Source organism: Simochromis diagramma, unplaced genomic scaffold, assembly GCF_900408965.1.
Source record: "Simochromis diagramma unplaced genomic scaffold, fSimDia1.1 OVJJ01000457.1, whole genome shotgun sequence".
NCBI classification, from domain to species: domain Eukaryota; kingdom Metazoa; phylum Chordata; class Actinopteri; order Cichliformes; family Cichlidae; genus Simochromis; species Simochromis diagramma.
In genome coordinates, this window is record NW_024387277.1 from 1,285,709 (window position 1) to 1,307,463 (window position 21,755).

The following is a 21,755-nucleotide window of genomic DNA, read 5'->3' on the forward strand; positions in this document are numbered from 1 at the left end:
GACTTACCTTGGTATGAATGATGACGTACTCAGAGTTTGGCGGCTTGAAAATAGCCAAATCTTGCACCCAGCCATTTGTAAATTGGATATGCGCCTCCAGTGACTTGTAATTACAAAACTGGTTCGCAGTGTAAGCGCTTACTCCACAAACAAGATAGGTGAAGATATCGGGGTAGGACAGTGGCGGTAAGTCGTCTGGGTCTTTACTCCACTGCCGTATTTCATATGGGTCCAGATTTGCGATGCACTCTATTTTTTTTCAAATACCGCTGCTTCGCCTCTGGACGCAATCGGTCTCTATACCGTCCGTTTTCTTTTGAGCTGCTTTTAAGCATGTTTCTTGTCGTCGTTGCCGTTCCAACAGTGAGTTTGTTTGGATCGTAGACCCCGAAAATGGCGCCGCGCTCCCACAATGCATTGCGGCGTGACGTCAACTCCAAAGCCCTATGGTGAGTGTATTGAGGACAATTGAGGAGCCACAGTGTCTGCCGGCTGGGGTTGGGCTAACGACTCGAATCTGTTTTTTAACAGATTTGACAATGGCCCACTTATCACCTCTCCCACCCCCCAAGTTCCATTAACCCCCCTCCAGTTGCCCCCCCTCCAGGTGCAATGCCGTTGTCACCTGAGCTCTCCCCTCACCACAACTCTGCTTCACCCCTATCCACACATCTATCCACAACAAAGCCAGCCCCACCCCCCACTCCAGCCCAGCCTTACATCTACTTCACAGCTGATCAGGTGAGAAATCAGCTAAAGAGGATGAAGGCAAGGAAGGCAGCAGGTCTGGATGGAATCTGCTCCAGACTGCTCAGGGACTGTGCAGAGCAGCTCTGTCAGGTGGCCCTGTACATCTTCATCTTGAGCCTGGAGAGGGTTCCTGAACTGTGGAAGACTTCCTGTGTGGTTCCGGTGCCAAAAATTGCACACCCCAGGGAGCCCAACCACTTCAGGCCTGTTGCCTTGACTTCTCATCTGATGAAGACCATGGAAAGGCTCATCCTGCACCACCTTCAGCCACTGGTGGACTCAGTGATGGACCCCCTGCTGTTTGCCTACAATTCTGGAATTGGGGTGGATGACGCTGTCATCTACCTGATACACTGATCCCTCTCTCACTTAGAGCAGGCGCGGAGCACTGTGAGGATCATGTTTTTTGACTTCTCCAGTGCTTTCAACACCATCCAACCCGCACTACTGAGAGGGAAACTGGAGGGAGCCGGAGTAGGCAAACAGCTGACTGCATGGACCATCGACTACCTTACCAACAGACCACAGTATGTGAGGCTCCATGACTGTGTGTCCGAGGTGGTAATCTGCAGCACGGGGGCACCACAGGGCACGGTTCTCTCACCTTTCCTGTTCAGCCTTTACACTTCAGACTTCTGTTATAATTCGGACGATTGCCATCTACAGAAGTTCTCAGCTGATACAGCCATCATTGGATGCATATCAGACGGGAATGATCAGGAATACAGGGGGGTCATCAGTGACTTTGTTGGCTGGTGTGAGACCAACGTACTCCAAATCAACGCCGGAAAGACAAAGGAGATGATCATAGACTTCAGGATGAAGTCACCCCCTACGACACCGGCGAACATCCAAGGGAAAGACATTGAGATAGTGGACTCTTATAAGTACCTGGGTGTTCACCTCAACAATAAACTGGACTGGACTACAAATACAGACGTCCTGTATAAGAAGGGCCAGAGTCGACTCCACCTGCTGAGGAGACTGAGGTCCTTCGGAGTCTGCAGGACTCTGTTAAGGACATTCTATGACACTGTGGTAGCATCTGCCCTTTTCTATGCAGTGGCCTGCTGGGGGAGTGGATGCACGGACAGGGACAGGAGCAGGATTGACAAACTGGTGCGGAGGTCTAGCTCCGTGCTGGGATGTCCCCTAGAGTCTGTGGAGGTGGTTGGTGAGAGGAGGATGTTAGTAAAGCTGACATCCATCATGAACAACCCACATCACCCACTGCATGAGTATGTGAGTGGGCTGAGCAGCTCTTTTAGTCAGAGACTGAAACACCCTCGCTGCAGGAAGGAGCGCTTTCGCAGATCGTTCATCCCAACAGCAGTTAGACTCTATAACTCCTCAATCACGATGTCATAAGTCACTGGACACTGTGAACATCCACGGTCACCACTTCATGCATAATGGACCTTCCATGTGTATGGACATGTGCAGGTATATATGTATGTATATGTATACATATGTGTATCTTATCTTATCTTATCTTATATACAGAGACCCAGACACCTAAAGACTAGATAACAAGACTAAGAACAGAAAATGCAAATACTGAGCACAGCAACATGACAACTATAAGAAACTATAAAAGCCTGAAACCCAAACCTGACCTTAATATCATCACAAAAACCTTAATGACAGTGATACAAAATACAAAACTATAAATTAAGGGTAACAAACAAGAAAACTCCTAAACATTCCCAAAACTCAAAAACCTGGGTCACAGACCCAGGACCATGACAAGTACAGGCTTAGACTTCCTTTTTTTGCCTTTAACACTGCATTACGTTTTCATGGCATAGATTGCGCTCAAAATATTGGGTGGTTGACAGGAAAAACAGACAAGGAAAACCTAAAAAAAAAGAAGAGGGGATTACAAATTGAGGAGGAGGTCTTAACCATAGAATCAAATGGTGGAGTACATCTGAAGACAAATCCATGACAGAAGAAAAATGGGATAAGGGGAGTGTGATAATGTTTTTCTTTTTTTTCTCAGCCCCTGCGTTCTCCTCTCTACTTCCTTGCTCCCTCCTCTTGTAATTTATTCATTGGTGCCTCCTCTGGTAGAGCATTGAGGAGAAAGAAGCGGGGAACCAGATGAAGACTTTTTCTCCACTTTGGGAGTCTGCAGCGGTGGACCGTCGAACATTTACCATGCCTTTGTCAACCAACAGTGATGTATGTGGATCCTAAACAGGTATGAAGGAAATATATTACAAGCCTGCAGTAATATTCCAGTGACAACTTTCTGTAATACCCGTGAGTGACTTTAAAATGCTTAAATTATTGCTTGCTCTTTTAATTATATTTCTATTTATATCAAGACTTGCCTGATATTTTTGTAATACATTAGTAGTTCTATTTATAACCAGGCTGTAAAATGTCAACTTAAGTGTAATTGTAATGTTATAAATATGTGACTCCTTTCAGTTTTGTCTCAGTTAGTTTCATTATATGTACAGAACTTTTTTTGAAACAGCAGGTCACTTGTATTTCCTTTTTAAAATCTAGTCATGACTATGGATGCCTGTATCAAGCACAGTAGGGAAAATGCAAACGTGAGTGAAACTGGGTCTCGTGAGAATTCATGTGTTTGGCAGAAAATAGCTGCCAGACAGGGTTGAACTACCAATCTTAAGTCTTTACTCCTATGTGTGAGGGGGCATTTTTTCTTGTTGTGTGTCACTTTTTCATAATATTATGTCAATAACTTTTGAATACTTTTGCCTAGTGAGACCGCTATCTTTCAATCAAACATGCATCATCTATAGCCTCTGCTTGGCTTATTGTTTTTAATCATCTCTTTATCCATCTGTCTCGTCAGGTTCTCAGTATCAACTGAAAAATATCATAGAAATTGGTCCTTTTTTCTACTGGATACACAGTAACCATCATCATCATTGTTATCATGGAAACCTCAAAAAATATTTTAAAACGACAGAGAGATATCATCCAATCAGAAGGTCCAGTTACAAGGGAGGATAGGCTTGAAGACAATCTCTGCAACATAGATGCTAATACAAAACTTGAACTGGAACCTAACTTTAACCTTAACCTCAATATTACCTCACCAAGCAATCCCCGCGCATTCATCGAGTCCTCAAAGCTGCATGGGGGACAGAAAAAGGATAATGTGACCAAAGGAGGTGAAAAACCTGGGGTGAAAGTAGCAGTAAGTATGTCAGCAAGCATCCTTACACCCACTGTGACATCACCAGGAGAGAGAGATGACCCATCACGGCAAAAAAGCAAAATCCCAGCTTTGTCTCGTTCACCAACAGCTAAGCCAACGGTTAGATGCAGAGATGAGCAGCTGCTGAAATCAGCAAATATCAAACATGCCCCAGGACTTAGCACCAAGATGCACACAAGTCTAAAACCACAGCAGATGGAGCAAACAACAATGGCTAGCATCCCCAAAAGTACTGAAAGAATAAAAATACAGAGCCTGAACACTACAAAATCTCTGACAGGTGGACTAACCACAAAGACTACAAATAAAATAACAGTCAGTCTAAGTATGCAGTCAAACCAAAAAGAGGATGGGGGGAAAGTGATCAAGACACCTTCGCCACAAACTTTACACCTACCTGCAAGCCCCCAAATTCCTAACCAGAAAGCAGAGGCAAAGGCTATCAGCTCAAAACTGGCAAATCAAATACCAATAGTGGAAGTCAACCAAAATCCAGCGAGCATAACCAGCAAGTCAAATCCAAAAACTGGGCATGACTCAAGAACTCATAGTTCTGAAACATCCTCTACAGCTACAAAATCACCAAGTCAGAGGGGAGAATCAGCACTTCCGAGTAACAAGAGCACCCTATTGACGTCTGTAAGTCCCAAGCCATCCACACAGAGAACAGCCACCGGGACTATAAACAGTAATACAACGAAACCAAAGGAGAACCTTGGGAGTAAAGATTCAAGTGCTGATTTTGGATGCAAAACCAGTTCTAAATTCATTTCAAACTCTAAGGGAACCACAGTGTCCAAGGACAGTCTGGTTTCTAAAACTGGCACTGATTCCAAAGCCAGTCACAAAGCACAGATTGGGTCAAGAAACAGTTTAGATTCCAAAAGTGGTTCGGCTTCCAAAACAAGTTCAGACTCTAGGGATAGTTTAGATCTTAAAAATGACTTCACTTCCAAAGCCACTCCCAACTTTAAGTCAGGGATGAGCTCCAGAGATAGCATTGACTCTAGAAATATGTCAGATATTAAACCAAACAAAACTACTCAAGAGTCTAAGACAGCTGGGGCCTCTAGAACCAGCATAAGGTCAAAGGATGACCAAGATCCCAAATCTCTGCCAGATTCAAAAATCAATCTTCAAACTAGCCCAACTGCTAAATGTGGGACTGCTTCTAGTTCTGACGCCTCTTCCAATTATAAAGCTGAGCCAACACGGTCAACTTCTATGTCTACTTTAACAAACTCTAGCTCTAAAATAGACCTTGTCAGATCTGTTTCCCCATCATCCATTAGAACCAGTCTGTCTGGGTCCAAAGATGACAACCTCAAGACTTCAGCATCCAGTACCAAACAAGGTACGGACCCTAAAGCTGGATCAAACATTTCCAAGTCTGGACCAGTTCACTCTACTTCAAAACTAGCTTTGAGGGATTTGCCCTCTTCCTTGACACTGTCTCCAAGACCAGGCTCAGCAAGTAGGAGTCCTGGATCTTGTGCTGGGAAAACTCTTGATTCAAATCCTGTTGGACCACACAGAGATGCCCAGATAAGCCCTGGCTCTGCTCCAGGTAACTACTGCCACAATTTAATTTTATGTAGACATTTTGCAAAACCGACATCTTATGATCATCAGTTTGTAATGTAAAAATCAGTTTGACAAAATAAGCTTCAGTCAGGGTTCAATGTGGTACAACCTCCACCTCCAATACTCTAGTGTGGTATTCTATAAAAACTTTCATGTCAGGTAGCTTTTAATACAGTAATGGAGATTTGGGTATTCATGATTGTAATAACAAAGATCCATTACTGTTTTTATTAAAACAAGTGGTACTAAGGAAAAACCTGACAAAAATCCAAAACAATGGACAATTAACCAAGCATCAAGCATCTTTTTTATGTAAAAAAAAAAAAAATACCATATATATGCATTGTAGAAGGTTTTTCATTGGGAAGTTTCTTTTGTTTTTAGTTATATTAGTTTATATTTGACAGCAATGTTTCATTTCAGTGTAATGATTAAAGCAAAAGAAAAAGAGAAGAAACAATTAACCCTTTAAGACCTACCATAGAACCAAGTCCGCCAGAGCTTATATTATATTTTTACATGTTGTAGTGCCATTTTTGGGAGAATTTCAAGTTGCTATACATCAATACAACCATGATAGCCCAAATTTTAATAATATATCTGCATTAAGTGCATAGTAATTACATAAATTGCAAAAAAGCGCAATAAACTACAAAAAATTTGAAAATCGTTTTTCTTTTTTTTAACATATATTTCTAGTTAGAGAAATTTAAGGGGCTTATCCCTCAAAACTGTAAATACAAAAAAGCAGCACAAAATAGTTTCCCACCACAGAAAATTTATTTTGAGTGTCTTCATAGTTTTATTTTTGAAATACACCAATTTTTATATACTGCAGGAAAAATCCCAGAAACAACAAAGAAAGTCATAAAGTCAAACATAACTTTTAAAAACACCAGTATAGGCTTATGAGGCCCTGATGGTAAAAAAAAAACCAACTACATTTCCGCGAAAATGACGTCACTTCCGGTTTCGGGCAGGTAATGGCGGACATGCGATAGTTCGCACTGACGTCTATTCCAACGTAGGAAGTGTTACAAACAGCTGATCGGATCGGCAAGGCATGTTTCTGGAATATTATGTTTTTGTTGCTGCAAGCGCTTTTTATGCAGTTTTTGCAAAGCTATATGTGGAGGGAAACCGTGACCTAGGACAAGCTGATGGTATAAGATGTAAGTACAACTCCTTAACCCTTTAAAGCCGGTCAGAGCGGGCACGCTCCGTTTTGCGTAACTATTTTTAAATCCCGGTAGCACTGCAACCACGTAAGCTAGCGCAATAATTTTTTTTGCATATGAAACCGGAGGAGTTGTACTTACATCTTATACCATCAGCTTGTCCTAAGTCACAGTTTCCTTCCACATAAAGCTTTGCAAAAACTGCATAAAAAGCACTTGCAGCAACAAAAACATAATATTCCAGAAACACGCTTCGCCGATCCGATCAGCTGTTTGTAACACTTCCTACGTCCATCAGCGTGAACTATCACATGACCGCATGACCTGCCCGAAACCGGTTGTATTGATGTATAGCAACTTGAAATGCTCCAAAAAATGGCTCCACAGCATGTAAAAATATACTATAAGCTCTGGCGGACTTGGTTCTATGGGAGGTCTTAAAGGGTTAAAGGGTTAAGTCACATCCCAAAACTACAATTACAACAATAATGCTGAAAGGTCACAAAATCAGCACTGAGATGAATTTACTTTTAAATATCCAAGTGGTTATTGGAAAAATATATAAGAAAAAAATTGGGCATAATAATAATAATAATAATAATAATTTATGCTTTTTATGCAATTCATATATATATATGAGCTAATATTTATTTCTTACTTTCAGGTGTTTCTGCGATTTCAGGCCCACTGGCTACTTCCAGCCCCAAAACCAGAACCACCACTCCCTTGACTACAATGGGAGGAACCATAAATGAACTTGCAGCGTGTGTAACTGTGGAAACAAATCCCAGCAGTGTATCTCATAATACCTCTCTGACTCGGGGTCTCACTTTTGACTCTATCACTAAGACACAAGCAAAAATGGGTGCTGACGTCAAAGAAAAGCATTTAAAAGTGCCTGAGAGAAAAGCAGCAGCTGTAGGAGGAACATCAGAATCCCAGGGGGCTGTGACTGACAATGCAGCACGGTCAACAGGAGGTGCTGCGAGAATACCAGAGGGTCTGCTGAGTAAAACTGGCCACCTGGGAGAGCCAAATGCCACAATTGGTGGTAGCAACACCTCTTCATCGAGGACAGAGAGTGTGGAGAGAAAAATCACAGAGAAAAAAAAACAAGAGAGGGGGAGACAGAGACTGGATCAGGGTAGTTCTTTTTATCCTGTTTCCACCATTACAGCAAACCACAAGAAGGTCAGAGATATGGCGACCATGACTGACCCAAGGGAGAGCCTTTATCCATTGGCAGGAGGGCAAAGAGAAGTTGCTGTCCAAGTGGAGGTGGAGGTTGTGGAACGGTCAGCATCCACCAGTCCCAGCTTCTACCAGGGAGGTATCACCTCCTCTCTCATTGGCTCACCTAGCTGTAAGTCAGGTAGTTTGATTTTGCCAACAGTTCCATCCCTTTGCTGTATCCCAGCTACTCAGAAACCTGTCCAGCATATCTGCAAGATTGACATTGAGTTGCGTAGCCAGTCATTACTTCCGTCAGCTGTGACAAACAAGGCAAACTCCCTGCCTGCCTGTTTGCGTACATACAGCTTTCAGAAAAGCCCTTCTCTCATGTCGGGGCAACAACTAGGACAAAACCAAGACAGAGATGTTAGCACTGATAGCATGTGGAAATATGGGGAGCAGGAGGAGACAAAGATGGTGCAGAAGGTGGTGGAAGAAAATGGGGATAAGGAGGAGACAGAAAAGCCACAGGACGTAGCATGGGATGAGCAAGGGATGACGTGGGAGGTGTATGGCGCCTCTGTGGACTTGGAATCTCTGGGCACAGCAATCCAGTCCCACTTGGAGTCAAAGATTCAGGAGCAGGAAAAACACATCAGGAGTCTGAGGAAGTCCATCTGCTCTGACAGTAGCCTCAAAGGGTTAAAGATGAAGAAGCGGAAGAAGAGGACAGGAAGGATGCTGAGTTGCTGCAGGAAGGCATCCGCTGTGGCAGACTGAGAGCAGTCTAGAAACATCAAACCCCTCTGAGATATGACTCTAAAACAGAAATGCTCTTAAATGGAGAAGTCTGCAATGTATGCACAGCACATGTGTTTACTGCACTTTCCTATTCATATCACCCCATGTCATCTTACACCTTGTGCAACTATCACTCAGAATAACCCGATCAGATCTTCTGTTCTTCCCATCACAGTCATCTTCTTGTGCACCTCTGAATCACTTTGACAACAGCTACCGTATTTAGATTGTTCTACAGGAGTCCTACTCTGACCACTCTCCAAGGACAAATGTTGAAACTTCATCAGAGCTAGAAGAGCTCCAGAGATACACAAGGAGCTAACCTTGAAGCACCCAATGATTAAATGTATATCAAGTAAGGGTCTTGCTTTTTGTGAGTGTTAGAAATAGGGATCTTGTACCTGGAGCAAGACCAAAATGGAGAGTAAATGCACAGTTAATGGATACCTCAACTAAACGCGAATCTGTCATTCGATCATCATTTACAAAGCTGAAAGCTGACCAGCTTAGCATAATGATTAAAAACAGTAGGAAACTCCTGGAGGTGAAAGGTAACATTATATTAGCTACTAAAATCACTTGCATGTACACTAACATTGCTACATGTAATTCTTACTGCTGCTCACTCTCACATCGTACTTCTACCGTTTTGCTATGACTTTTACCACTCCCACTGCTAGTTTTCCAACAATATCAGTACAGGTTTAAAAATTTATTACAGTTTCATTAAACAGCAGTAAGAGCAGGAGTCAGTGGTGCTCCATTTTGTGTGCTTCTTCCAGTGTTTCATATTCAAACAGCCAGTGGTTATTGATGTGGAGCAGAGAGGACAGCAGCTCTGCTGCTGCTGAATATTTCATCCACTTTCTTTTTGACAAAGCACTCAGGCAGCCGGGATCCCAGACTGCCTCGAGTGAGCCACTAAATTGTTTCCGGCAGATTGTTGTATCTTTTCCTTACTCCTTTCCGTTTTAAATAATCCGGGCTTCCCCCTTTCCTTTCCTTTCCTTTCCTTTCCTTTCTTTTCTGATTACATGCACTTTCTTTTCCCCTTGTTTCTCTTTTCTCATTTGCCTTCTATGGTTATAATTTTGGTTATGTCCTCTTTTTTTGCTTTCACGTCATCCTTTACCTTTCTTTTGCCGTTATTTTCTTTTTTCTTTTCTTTTCTGGATGTGCTTTCCTTTCCTCTCATTTTACCTTTTTATTTAATTTTATTTCTCTGTATTTGTGCCTTCTTGTTCTGTTTTTTATTTTCATTTTGCCTTCTGATCCTTTTCTACTTGTTTTTTGTTTTATTTATAATTTTACATTCCTGCTTTCTTTTTCTTTTGTTACTTTCATTTAATTTCATTTAATTTCTTTTTACTTGTCTTTTTCTCTCTTTTCTTCTCTTCCTTGCCTTTCCTTCCTCTTTTTCCAGGTCGCTGCACTTTTGACAGTAGTCCTTTTTTATTGCAGTACCTGGTCTGTACTGATAGGGGGCGAAACAGCATGTGCTTGTTTAGTCTCCGTTATTAAAATAATATTTTGTTGTATTTCATGTTAATTCTCTTTTCCTTTTCTGTTCTGGCATCTCAGTAATGTTGTCCTTTTGGGAGCCAAATCTTTCTCATCCCTTTTTTCTTCTGTTACATTTCCATCCGCCTCTTTCATAACTCCTCCTCCTGCGATGGAGTAATGTTGTTGACAGAGCACTGGATTGCTTCTTTGAATTATTCAGAAACATTAAAGTCACCCTCATCTTAACAAGAGTGTCTCCACCATGATTTATTCAGCTGGTACGTAGGAAACACTGAGCAGACATGGTTTATTAAAGTATCCTCAGAAATCTACAAAAATTTCAGGAATACAGACATAATATCATAAACATCGTGCTATTATGCTATTTATGATTTATTTCTAAATATTATATCGAGCAGTTACTAATAATATTAAATAACAGGTTTTGGTTCTGAAAGGTTAAAAAATTCATATTAATTATAAATCACCACTGTTTTACAGGTTTCTTAAGACCTCGTTTATATTTTTTTTAGTATTATTGAGAATAAAAATTATTATTATAAATAATATAATTATCTCACTACATTAGTCAAACCATTAAAAAATGTGGTGTTCATTAATCTTCTGAGCATTAATAATTATAGAATAGAATAGAATTCAACTTTATTGTCATTGCGTATGTCACAGGTACAGGGCAACAAAAGTTTGCATCCATCCAGAAGTGCTTTAGCCATGATATAGATATATTACAATATAAATATTAGCAATAATATAGATATGTGAGTATATTACAGAAATGGGTCTATTATGGTATGTAATATGTACACGGTATGAAGTATGTTATGAATATTCTATAAGTATGTACAGGCTGTAGTGAGTACAAGCTATGAACAGGATATAAATATGAAAAAAAAAACTATACAGAAATATGAGCAGTGTTGGGAAGGTTACTTTTAAAATGTATTCCATTACAGATTACAGAATACATGCCCCAAAATGTATTCTGTAATGTATTCCGTTCTGAATACTTTGGATTACTTAACATATTATCATGCTGTTTACAACTACGCGAATATACTATTGCTGTGATTTATTACTGTTACTGAAGGTCCGCGGCTCCGACCCATAGTAAAGGGACCTCTGACTAACACGTCGGGCTCGTAGCTGAAAACTAGCTTTACTTTGTTGTGTGGGTCAACTTTTCTTGCGAGAGACAGAGAGAGGCGTTGAAAGGCTGCTCCAACGGAACTTATTGTTTTCGGAGGAAAACACGAACACGGTGTACAGTCGAGTCTTAATAGCTTACTTACAACTGGGCTCGTCAGGCACTCTTCTTGGCTGCAGTGGTTATTATTATATTTACATGCTTCCAGCTCCCGTTTTTGCTCGATGACAACTCGTACTTTTCCTTTTTCTCCCTCCCTCGCTCACAGACACATAACGGTTATGGCAGTCCATTCTCCCTGCAGCACGGACTACACTGCCTATGATGCGACATTCTTTAGAGCACCTGTAGCATTCTGCCTGTTAGCTTAGCACAACAACAACAAAAAGGCGCTCTCTCACCCAGGAAACACGCAGAGAGAGAGCGTCACCCTGTAACCATGGCAACCGTAACGCTGCCGCCTGGAACAACAGAAAATAGCTGTCAAACAAAACCCAATCAGGCCTGACCCGCCACAATATGAAACAGGGAAGTACCGCCGTGTAATCCATTTATTTCAACAAAGTAACTGTATTCTAAATACCACCTTTTTAAACGGTAACTGTAACGGAATACAGTTACTCATATTTTGTATTTTAAATACGTAACGGCGGTACATGTATTCCGTTACTCCCCAACACTGAATCTGAGATATACAGTTATACAGAAATGGGAACTATGCAAGTTATAAACAGTTGTAGAATTAAAAATTATCGTATTCTACAGAATGATTATTTACACAGAGCTATACAGTAGTGCAGTTAAGATAAGTGAGGGTGTAGATAGTTTCTACAGAGGGTATATAAAGTGCTAGTGGTTGTGAGTGGTGGTTCAGTCCATGTTATTATTGTGTGTCTGAGGGTACAGTTGTCCATTCTGTGTGTGTGTGTGTGTGTGTTAACGTGGGTCAGATGTCAGGAGGTAGCGTTCAGGAGTCTGACAGCTGTGGGGAAGAAGCTGTTCCGGTACCTGGTCGTCTTAGCTCCTGTAGCGCCTCCCAGTGGGCAGGAGGGTGAAGAGTCCATGTGACTCTTCACCCTCCTGCCCTGCCCTGCACAGTCACCCTGATGATGATTTTCCCAGCCCTTTTCAGACACCGCTTCCTGTAGATGTCCTTTATGGCAGGAAGTGGTGCTCCGGCGATGCGCTGGGCAGTTTTCACGACCCTCTGCCACGCCTTCTGGTCCGAGGCAGAGCAGTTCCCGTACCAGACTGTTATACAGTTGGTCAGGATGCTCTCGATGGTGCAGTGATAGAAGTTCACCAGGATGTCTGAGGACAGTAGTGATGGGATTCTCTTTTTAGAGAACCGGCTCTTTCGGATCCGAACCGGCTCTTCAGGTTGTTTTGTTGATTTAATTAATTTATTATTAAGAATAATATAAAATGATGCACGAAAGGAATTACTAATGTAAAAAAAAAGTGGTTTTATTTATATATGTTTATATATAAACATATATGGCCCCTAGAGACAAAGCACGTACAAATTCCAAAACACATTTCTAGCGTTAACTGAACCTCTAAAACAGAGCTACCTAGATCAGTTAAATTACACAATTGAAAGCATGTGTGTTTTGTTTGTGTATTTATACACAAGCACTCATATATATTCAAATTATTTTTTTTTTTAAATATTCATTTACCTGTTACTACCACACACCAAATCCGGTCGTTGGTACTTGCTGGCTTGTGTAGCCACTAGGTAACAAAAGCTCAACACTGGAGCACTTCTGTTGTGTTTTGTACATGTTTTGAGTTTTTATGTGCTTAAGAGTTCTAGGGAGAGAGTGCTAGGACCAGCTGCTCTAAGCACTTAGTGATGATGGGGGTGAGTGCTACTGGGCGGTAGTCATTGAGGCAAGATGGGTTGGAGTTTTTGGGTATCGGGACGATGGAGGTGGATTTGAATTAGGCCGGTACCACAGCGTGGGCCAAGGACAGGTTGAATATGTCTGTGAGCACTCCTGCAAGCTCCCCAGAACATCCTGCTCAGCACCGCTCCTACATCGGTGGGGGAGAGAGTCAGAGGTTGGTGGTCTGGCGTCATGTCTGCTTTGGTTATTATTGTGGGGTTCCCTCGCTCAAAACGAGAAAACGAGCGTTGTTGAGCTTGTTGAGGAAGGAGACATCAGAGGATGCGGGGGAGGCTTTGGTGGTCCTGTAGTCTGTAATGGTCTGGACTCCTTGCCACATGCGTCGGGGGTTGGAGTTGGAGAAGTGTTCTTCTACCTTCTTTTTGTAATGGTGTTTGGCTTTTTTGATGCCCTTCTTTAGATTAGCCCTGGCTGTACTGTAGGCGTGTGCATCTCCTGACCTAAAGGCGGTGTTGCCGGCCTTCAGGAGGAGACGAACATCCAGGTCTGTGTGGGTGAACATATTCCAGTCTGTGTTTTTAAATCTGTCCTGGAGCACTGCGTCTGTCCCCTCTGGCCACACTTTAATTGTCCTCACAGCAGGTTTCACACGTTGGATGAGTGGAGAATACCGAGGTGTGAGGAACAGGGAAAGATGGTCCGATTGTCCAATGTGGGGGAGGGGTGTGGCTTTGTAAGCTCCAGCCAAGTTGGGATAAACATGGTCTAAAGTCTTGTCTCCTCTGGTGTGGCAGGAGACATTATTGGAAAGTCAGTGAATATGAAGAGAAAATCAGAGGTTAGAAGCCGGCGACTGGACTGATTTATGATGGCATTATAGCACCATAGCTTTTTCCTTTCTTCTTGTTTTCAGATGGAGCTGTGAAGACATGAAGGGTAATAAAACTCAACTGCTGTTTTACTTCTTTCTCTCCTATGTGTTTTCTAATACCTTTAACAATAATACAAATTGGTCACTGCTTTCAGAGTAACAGTGCTTTTGATGGCAGGTTTAGATACACGTAGGGTTTGTTTACTTTTTCAAATCTCAGAAAACTTCAGAACATAAAGCTAAACTTTTATAAACCTTGTAGACCCTTGTGTCAAAGTTGGAGCTGGTTTCTTTGGCAGGCTGGTTTTTGGATAAGCAGCAACAAGGGCCAAAATACTTTACAGTGATAAATACATAGTGCAGTCTGCAATTATAAAGTTTCAGATTTACCCTTGAAATACTAAAACCTTAACACAAAAAATACTAAAACCAATTATGCCTTTTTGAACATCATTACAAAGATGTAACAAACATGCAGACTTCTGATCACATTTCTAGTAAATTACTTTCCATGTGTCCACATACATTTGTATATAAATACAGTTTTGTACAACTAGAAATGGTGTAGAACTGTGGAGAATATAAGTCATCTAAAGGTGTTTGTTATCGTAAGATAAAGATCCATTTGATTGGGACAATCTGTGGTGTGTCCTGTGTTCATGTCCAACCTGTCACCACAGAATGGAAGTGAAGCTGGACCTTGAGACTTTTCTTCTTTCTTCATTCAACTAAAGAGTTTACATGCTAGCTAAGCAAGCCACAGTACCAATTGTTTCCTCTGTTGTCTTTTTATGTATTTATTCATGGCCTGCTGCAACATATCTACTTGATAGATTATGGTGACCTTAGCAGCCTCCTTATTTTCCACTGACTCTTGATTGCCAGACAGCTGGCAGCCAACAGTAACTATCTTTACATAGAACAAGCTGACCCTGAGCAAGTTTGTGGTCATTGTTAGAGACAGGTCTCTGTGACCATAATGTGATGAATAAACAATTAAAGTCTTTAGTGTTTAACTTCCAAACAGTTGTGTCATGACATTTCTAAAATGTTTGAATATTTCCTAGAGTTCAGGAACACCAGAATATATTTACAAAAGCTATTGTTATTTAAATGCAGCTCTTTATTTTACTGCTTTTATGTCTTCAGTGCCAATAAGCTTGCTCTTTATTGGAAAAATAAAAATACAGTTAATTTTACTAACAGACCAGTTTGGTCACTAAAACTGTGTTTTATGTGTTTCATACTTGGCACTCATTATGTTAATGTACTTGGTTAATGTATTTGGCTGCACTGGTTACTGGTTTACCAAGCTGGCTAGTGTTAGCTCCAAAAACACTCAGAAAACATGCAAATTATGCACTGACAACCAAATTGTTGACATGGCATTCAAGAAATACTCTTGGGTTGTTAATGTCTTATGAATTGCAGTTGAAGTCTTCCGTTATCATTGAGATGTGATTGTCTTTAGTTCGTTGTGTGCATGAAAAGAAAATGTTAGTTTTACCTGTGTATGATTAAACGGTCTCAACTCAAATTCCCTTATAGTTTAGAAGTATTGAAGAGCACTGTCGCTTCATTACCCCCCCTGCTGGTGAAATATATGTTAATCACTTGTGAAGTGGATTTTTTTAGTGTGTGCTCCCCACCCCCACTTAAAATTCTGCATTATTGGGATTTTTAGTGTTGGTCCCTTTAAAAAAAAATGCTCAAACTGATCCCATTGGTGCATTTTGCAATGAGTACTACATCTTCTCAGTAAAGAGGACATCAGTGCTTCTGTAATGTTGACTTTGGAGCTACTTATTGATGGAGTACTCCAGATTATCTCATCTATTGACTTATTGTTCAAAGTGTTGTAGTTTTAGCCTTGAAAGCCCCTTTAAAATGCTGACTTTGTCTTTTTCCAGGAAATGACGTAAAAGAAATATTTAATATTTTGAAAAGTAAAATCCATCTAAAATGATTTTGCATTACATATGTTACAGGTTACATTTACACTATATATGTATGTATGATTGATTGATAGGTAATTTATTTCAACATGTGAACAATATACAAGTACATTTAGAAAAGAAAAGAGAAAAAAAATACTATACAAATTACATACAAAAAAAACGTTCTGATTAATTTACATGTTGAAAGGGAGTGGGAAGAAGTATACACTTATTTAATCCCATCCCTTTGCCATAAATGATCAGTTAATACTTAGTCAGCTTCCTTACTGATATAATTTGTAATAAAAAGTAGTGAACAGATTTCTGATATACTATATAATCACATCATGAATTTTGTTTGTTTTTATAAATAGAGACATTCACTTAATTTCAACATTTTCCTTTTCTTTATAGTTCAAGAAGATCATATTTTTATAACTCTTTTTGAACAGTTTTATGTTTGGACATTGCTTTAATTCCATATTCAGGCTTTTCTATAGTTCCACTCCATGAACAGAAACACAAAAGCCTTTTCTTGTAGTACGTACCTTCATTGTTTTGGAGATGGACTGGGTGTGACCTCAGGCTTTGATTCTCTGGGGAGGCAGCTGAATATTGAGAAGTGCCAGAACAGCAACGTTACCATATCCACTATTACATGTTTAAACCAGGTTAAGTTGTCTGGGAAAGTGAAATGTTTTCCTTTGGGGATTTGCTGCGAGGCAAATACCAGACATAAGAAATAAAGTAGAGTAAAAATTACTGTGCAGTTTGACTTTCCTACAAGGCAGGCGCATCAGCATAAGGGTAATGTTTCCATTTAAAAAAAAAGAAAAGAAAAAAAGAAGAAAGGAAATATGAAATAAAACAAGCCAAAATAATAATTTGACTGTAAATGAAGCTCACACACACACACACACACACACACACACACACTATTTGTTGCCACTGCCCATCGGCAAGCAGTTGACTTGATGGCATCATGCTTCCATCACTCCCTTTAAGACTCATTTTCAGGTTGAGCTGTGAAGCCAAGAGTAAGATTCAAATTCTGCCGTGTCAGTGGGATTGCACCGGTGTCCTTTTCAGTACTTTTAACAGTAATCCAGAGGTCATTAGTCCGTCCTGCTATTGGGTGGTGGCACATGTAGAATCCTTGATCAGTCTTGGTCACAGCTTTCAGTGTCACGCTGCCCTCTGACTCAGAGCTTCCACTGGGATACACAAAAGGTGTTAATTTGCAGAAACCTCAGCACATTAAATAGCTTTACCTGATAGGACTAAAGCCCTTGTAGAAGCTGGTGTCAAAGTTGGAGGTGATCTCTTTTTGGTTTCTATTGGTGTTGCTTTAAAGACAACACAGTCTGAAATCACATTTAGCATCAACATTTGGTCATTTTATTTAATCAGGTCTCATTCAGTGATGAAATATGTTAAGACTGCATCTTGTTCAGGCCAAAGTTTAAAAATTTAAAGTGAATCAGCTGGAATTTGAATGTTTCCAGAGGTTAGGGTTCACGAGTGGAGCATGAGTCCGATTACTGCAGCATCTCTAGTGACAAGTATGCTGTACTGGTCTGTCTGTGTGAAGAGAACAGAGTTAAAGTAAAGCTGACAGTTTTTCCACTGTGAACAACGTTCAAAAATGAAATGACACCATCCCCATTTCTTATATTGTAATTACACTGCAGAGGTGCACTGTTACATTGTAACGGCATATTATTTTGTAGGCTCATATGGTTAAGTGATTATTATGCTTGCAGGTGAAAGTGGAGCCTCAGCATGTCTTATCCTTCACATTAACTGCAAGGGAAGCAAATATTTGTTTCATAATGAATTGTAGCCCATTTGATTGTTCATTGTTCTTTAATGACAAATATCCTTAAGGTAATCATTACATTTCACATACTACATAATTTTTAAAGCTGTGGATTGCAAATAAATTGAGTATTATGATGAACTGCCGTTTTAAGTTATGAATTACTTTGTGAATGTTGGCAAATAAATCACAAGCTTTATTACGAAGGGCTACAATAGTAAATAAAATCATTGCTAACCAGTAACCCAGATGAAATGGTTCACAGCTGCAACATCAGCATTGGGTACGCTGCCACCTTCCATACAGCTATACTGCCATGTGCTCATGAGTAATGGGACCCAGTACATATGAGATGCCAGGACCTCTAAGAGGAAAGGCATGAGAACTGTGTGTCCTGAAGAAAATTTGTCTAATTGATGAGATGGATTTTATTTAGATTAATGCCAACAAACTCTTGACACTAGCTTCTTTTCCCCACTAGATAGAGCCATTTAGCCTTTAGTCATGTTGAAGCATACTTTAACTTTATTTTTGTCTCTTCCTTCCCTCACTGGCCCCAACATCTGCTTGAGTAAGAAACAAGTGTACCAAACAGTGGACATGCAAACATAAAATAACTTAATTTGTTTTAGATAATAGATTTTAGTGTTGCAGTTTAAAAATGATTATAAGATTCCTTCTTTATAATTATTTATAATAAATTATGTATTAAAAAGGGACAAACTGTGCCTGGAAGTGGCATCACCTAACCCAGGGGTCTCAAACTCCAGTCCTTGAGGGCTGCCACTTCAGCATACAGTCAAGTTCCATAGAGAATCTTTGTTTCTGTAATGTTAAGAGCAAATGACATAAATTATGCAGACTTTTATATTCAAAATACATTCATGGCATAGAATTACAACTATTGTGTCATACTGAAATAGAAAAAGATTAAAAAAACCAAACACAACTCTACTACTATAGCCTCAGAGAGACTAAGATTTAACATCTCAGGTTTTTATAGTTGAAACTGTAAAACCAATTTTGATGGATCACTATGAGATTGTGATCCATCGATGCTTACTGCGTTTCCAGGATAAAAGTGGACAGACAGCACTATATAAAATAGAGTCTAAAAGAGACATTTAAGTTTCCACAGTCATCCGAACTCTTTTGAAAGAAGCAGAAAAACGCAACTTGCAGAGCAACACACAGATGACGTGCCTCATGTTGTCATCCTGAGGTGTAAATTTAAGCTCATCTCCACCAGCTTTATTTCCAAGGGACCCCCCAAAACAAAACAAAACAAAAAACAGTCAAGAGCTCAGTAGCACTGGAGACTCCCGACTGGCTGGCTAGTTGAAACTGATTGAGTTAAAGCTTTAGGGTTAAAATTGCATACTAACAGTTAAACAAATGGAGTCCAGAAACAACTGCCACAAAACATGACCACTTGTCAAATATTATGTTGATCCCCTTGCTGCCAGAACCGCCCTCACCTGTCAATTCACCTACTCCACTAGACCCCTGAAGGTGTGCTGTGGCATCTGGTATCAAGGTGGTAGCAACTGATCCTGCAAGTTGTGAATTGGAGCCTCCATGGATCAGACTCCCTTGTCTAGTACATCCTACAGATAGATTCAGATCTGGGGAATTTGGAAACCTAGTCAAAACCTCAAACTTCTTGTTGTGCTCTAACCTGAGCCATTTCCGTTATGTGGCAGAGTGCATTATCCTGCTGTATGAGAGCCATCAGGGAATACCATTTCCATTAAGGGATGTACATGGTCTGCAACAATGCTTATTTTGCAGGCATTCATGGATGGTAGGCCTCAAGGATTTGCAGACCAAAGTGCATCCTGGTGCCAGGTGTTCCCAGATCAGTGTTATTCAGTTCACCTGCCATAGCGTTATGCCTGATCAATGTACATTACCATATCTAGTCAATTTCACCATACCCTCTTCAACTGTCTTTAAGATGTTGATTACCAAACAGCAGCTGGAGTTGTCATTTTGCTCTCTGGGGCCCTGTATGGGCTTTTGTGGGAAACTTGCAGTGGTCTTTCCCACAAAAAGACCATACAGGGCCATGAAAGCCATCCCATGTGGGCACTTTAAAAACTGATAAAGCAAAAAGCATATAACAATAAATATATCGTTGAAATGGCAAAGTTCAGCTTTTTGGTTTTTTCCTAATGCAGTTGGCGATATTAATTTTTCACTATTTCTCCTTTAAAGCCACAAAATGCTATCAAGAGTTCCTACTGACGCAAAGTGCAAAAGGTCAGAATGGTCCAAGACAAATGAGAGCATCAGTTTCAGGGCAACAAGAAAACCCTTCTTGACCCACACTCACAACCCAGTCAAACCCATTACTCACCTGGTTTGCAACTGTGCAACAAAAAGAGAAGTCTTTAAAAGTTCTGTTGGTGAGCAGGTTTACATGAGGTAAGCATGAACCCAGGGAGAACAGCCACATCAGCGAAAACCCATTAACAGGCCTGACTGACACACCAAAAGGTAAGCTGAAGCAGGAGAAAAAAAAAAAAAGATATTAGGGTAAGTAGTAAGACAAAGTACTACAGTGCTAAAGTAGCACTTACATGCTTTATCACTAGGAAAATGAAATGTCAATTGGGTGAACAGACTGTCTTCTTATCATAGATGAATGACAAGTGAATGAGAAGCAGGTGTGTGAGTAAGGAGCCAGCAGGAGCTTAACCCTCTGGAGGACTTCCCACAGCTGGTGACAATCTGCCACATTCACACCAGAGTGGGATAAAAGGCAGAGCAAAAGAGGAAATAAAGGAGGAAAAGCTGACGTATGTGTGGCTCCAAGTGATTGTAGTTTTATTTTATTATTTCTTACATCCATCCAAAAAATGTTTTTATTTAGCAACAAATTACAACAGCATATACTGTAAACAGTGTTGGGGAGTAACGGAATACATGTACCGCCGTTACGTATTTAAAATACAAAATATGAGTAACTGTATTCCGTTACAGTTACCGTTTAAAAAGGTGGTATTCAGAATACAGTTACTTTGTTGAAATAAATGGATTACACTGCGGTACTTTCCTGTTTCATTTTGTCGCGGTCAGGACTGTTTGGGTTTTGTTTGACAGCTACGTTCTGTTGTTCCAGGCGGCAGCGTTACGGTTGCCATGGTTACAGGGTGACGCTCTCTCTCTCTCTGCGACTGTGTGTTTCCTGGGTGAGAGAGCGCCTTTTCGTTGTTGTTGTTGTTGTGCTAAGCTAACAGGCAGAATGCTACAAGCATAGCTCTAAAGAATGCAGCATCATGGGCAGTGTAGTCCGTGCTGCAGGGAGAATGGACTGCCATACACGTTATGGGTCTGTGAGCGCGAGGAGGGAGAAAAAGGGGAGTGGAAAGGTACGAGTTGTCATCGAGGAAAAACGGGAGCTGGAAGCATGTAAATATAATAATAACCACTGCAGCCAAGAAGAGTGCCTGACGAGCCCAGTTGTAAGTAAGCTATTAAGACTCGACTGTACGCTTTGTTCGTGTTTTCCTCCGAAAACAATAAGTTCCGTTGGAGCAGTCTTTCAACGCCTCTCACTGTCTCTCGCAAGAAAAGTTGACCCACACAACAAAGTAAAGCTAGTTTTCGGCTACGAGCCGACAGGGACCCCGCCGTATTAGTCAGAGGTCCCTTTACTACAGTTCGGAGTCGCCGACCTTCAGTAATAGTAATAAATCACACAGCAATAGTACATTCACGTTGTTGTAAAAAGCATGATAATATATTAAGTAATCCAAAGTATTCAGAATACGTTACTGTCATTGAGTAACGTAACGGAATACGTTACAGAATACATTTTGGGGCATGTATTCTGTATTCTGTAATGGAATACATTTTAAAAGTAACCTTCCCAACACTGACTGTAAATGCAAAAAAGTTACAAATGCACCATTTTAAG

The 21,755-nt window shown here is 40.6% G+C and overlaps 1 long non-coding RNA gene across 4 annotated transcripts; it reads right to left on the minus strand.

Moving 5' to 3' along the window:
* Positions 1–16,600: 16,600 nt before the first annotated feature.
* Positions 16,601–20,677, minus strand: LOC120715745. 4 transcript variants are annotated; one of them, XR_005691728.1, is made up of 4 exons: positions 20,416–20,677; positions 20,193–20,337; positions 18,558–18,658; positions 17,272–17,595 (listed from the first exon to the last, which is right to left on the minus strand). It is a non-coding gene; the product is annotated as an uncharacterized LOC120715745 (long non-coding RNA). The 4 variants fall into 4 exon arrangements; XR_005691729.1 differs by lacking the exons at positions 17,272–17,595; positions 20,416–20,677 and adding an exon at positions 16,601–17,228 and having other exon boundaries at positions 20,193–20,408; XR_005691727.1 differs by lacking the exon at positions 20,416–20,677 and having other exon boundaries at positions 17,270–17,595; positions 20,193–20,408.
* Positions 20,678–21,755: the final 1,078 nt, after the last annotated feature.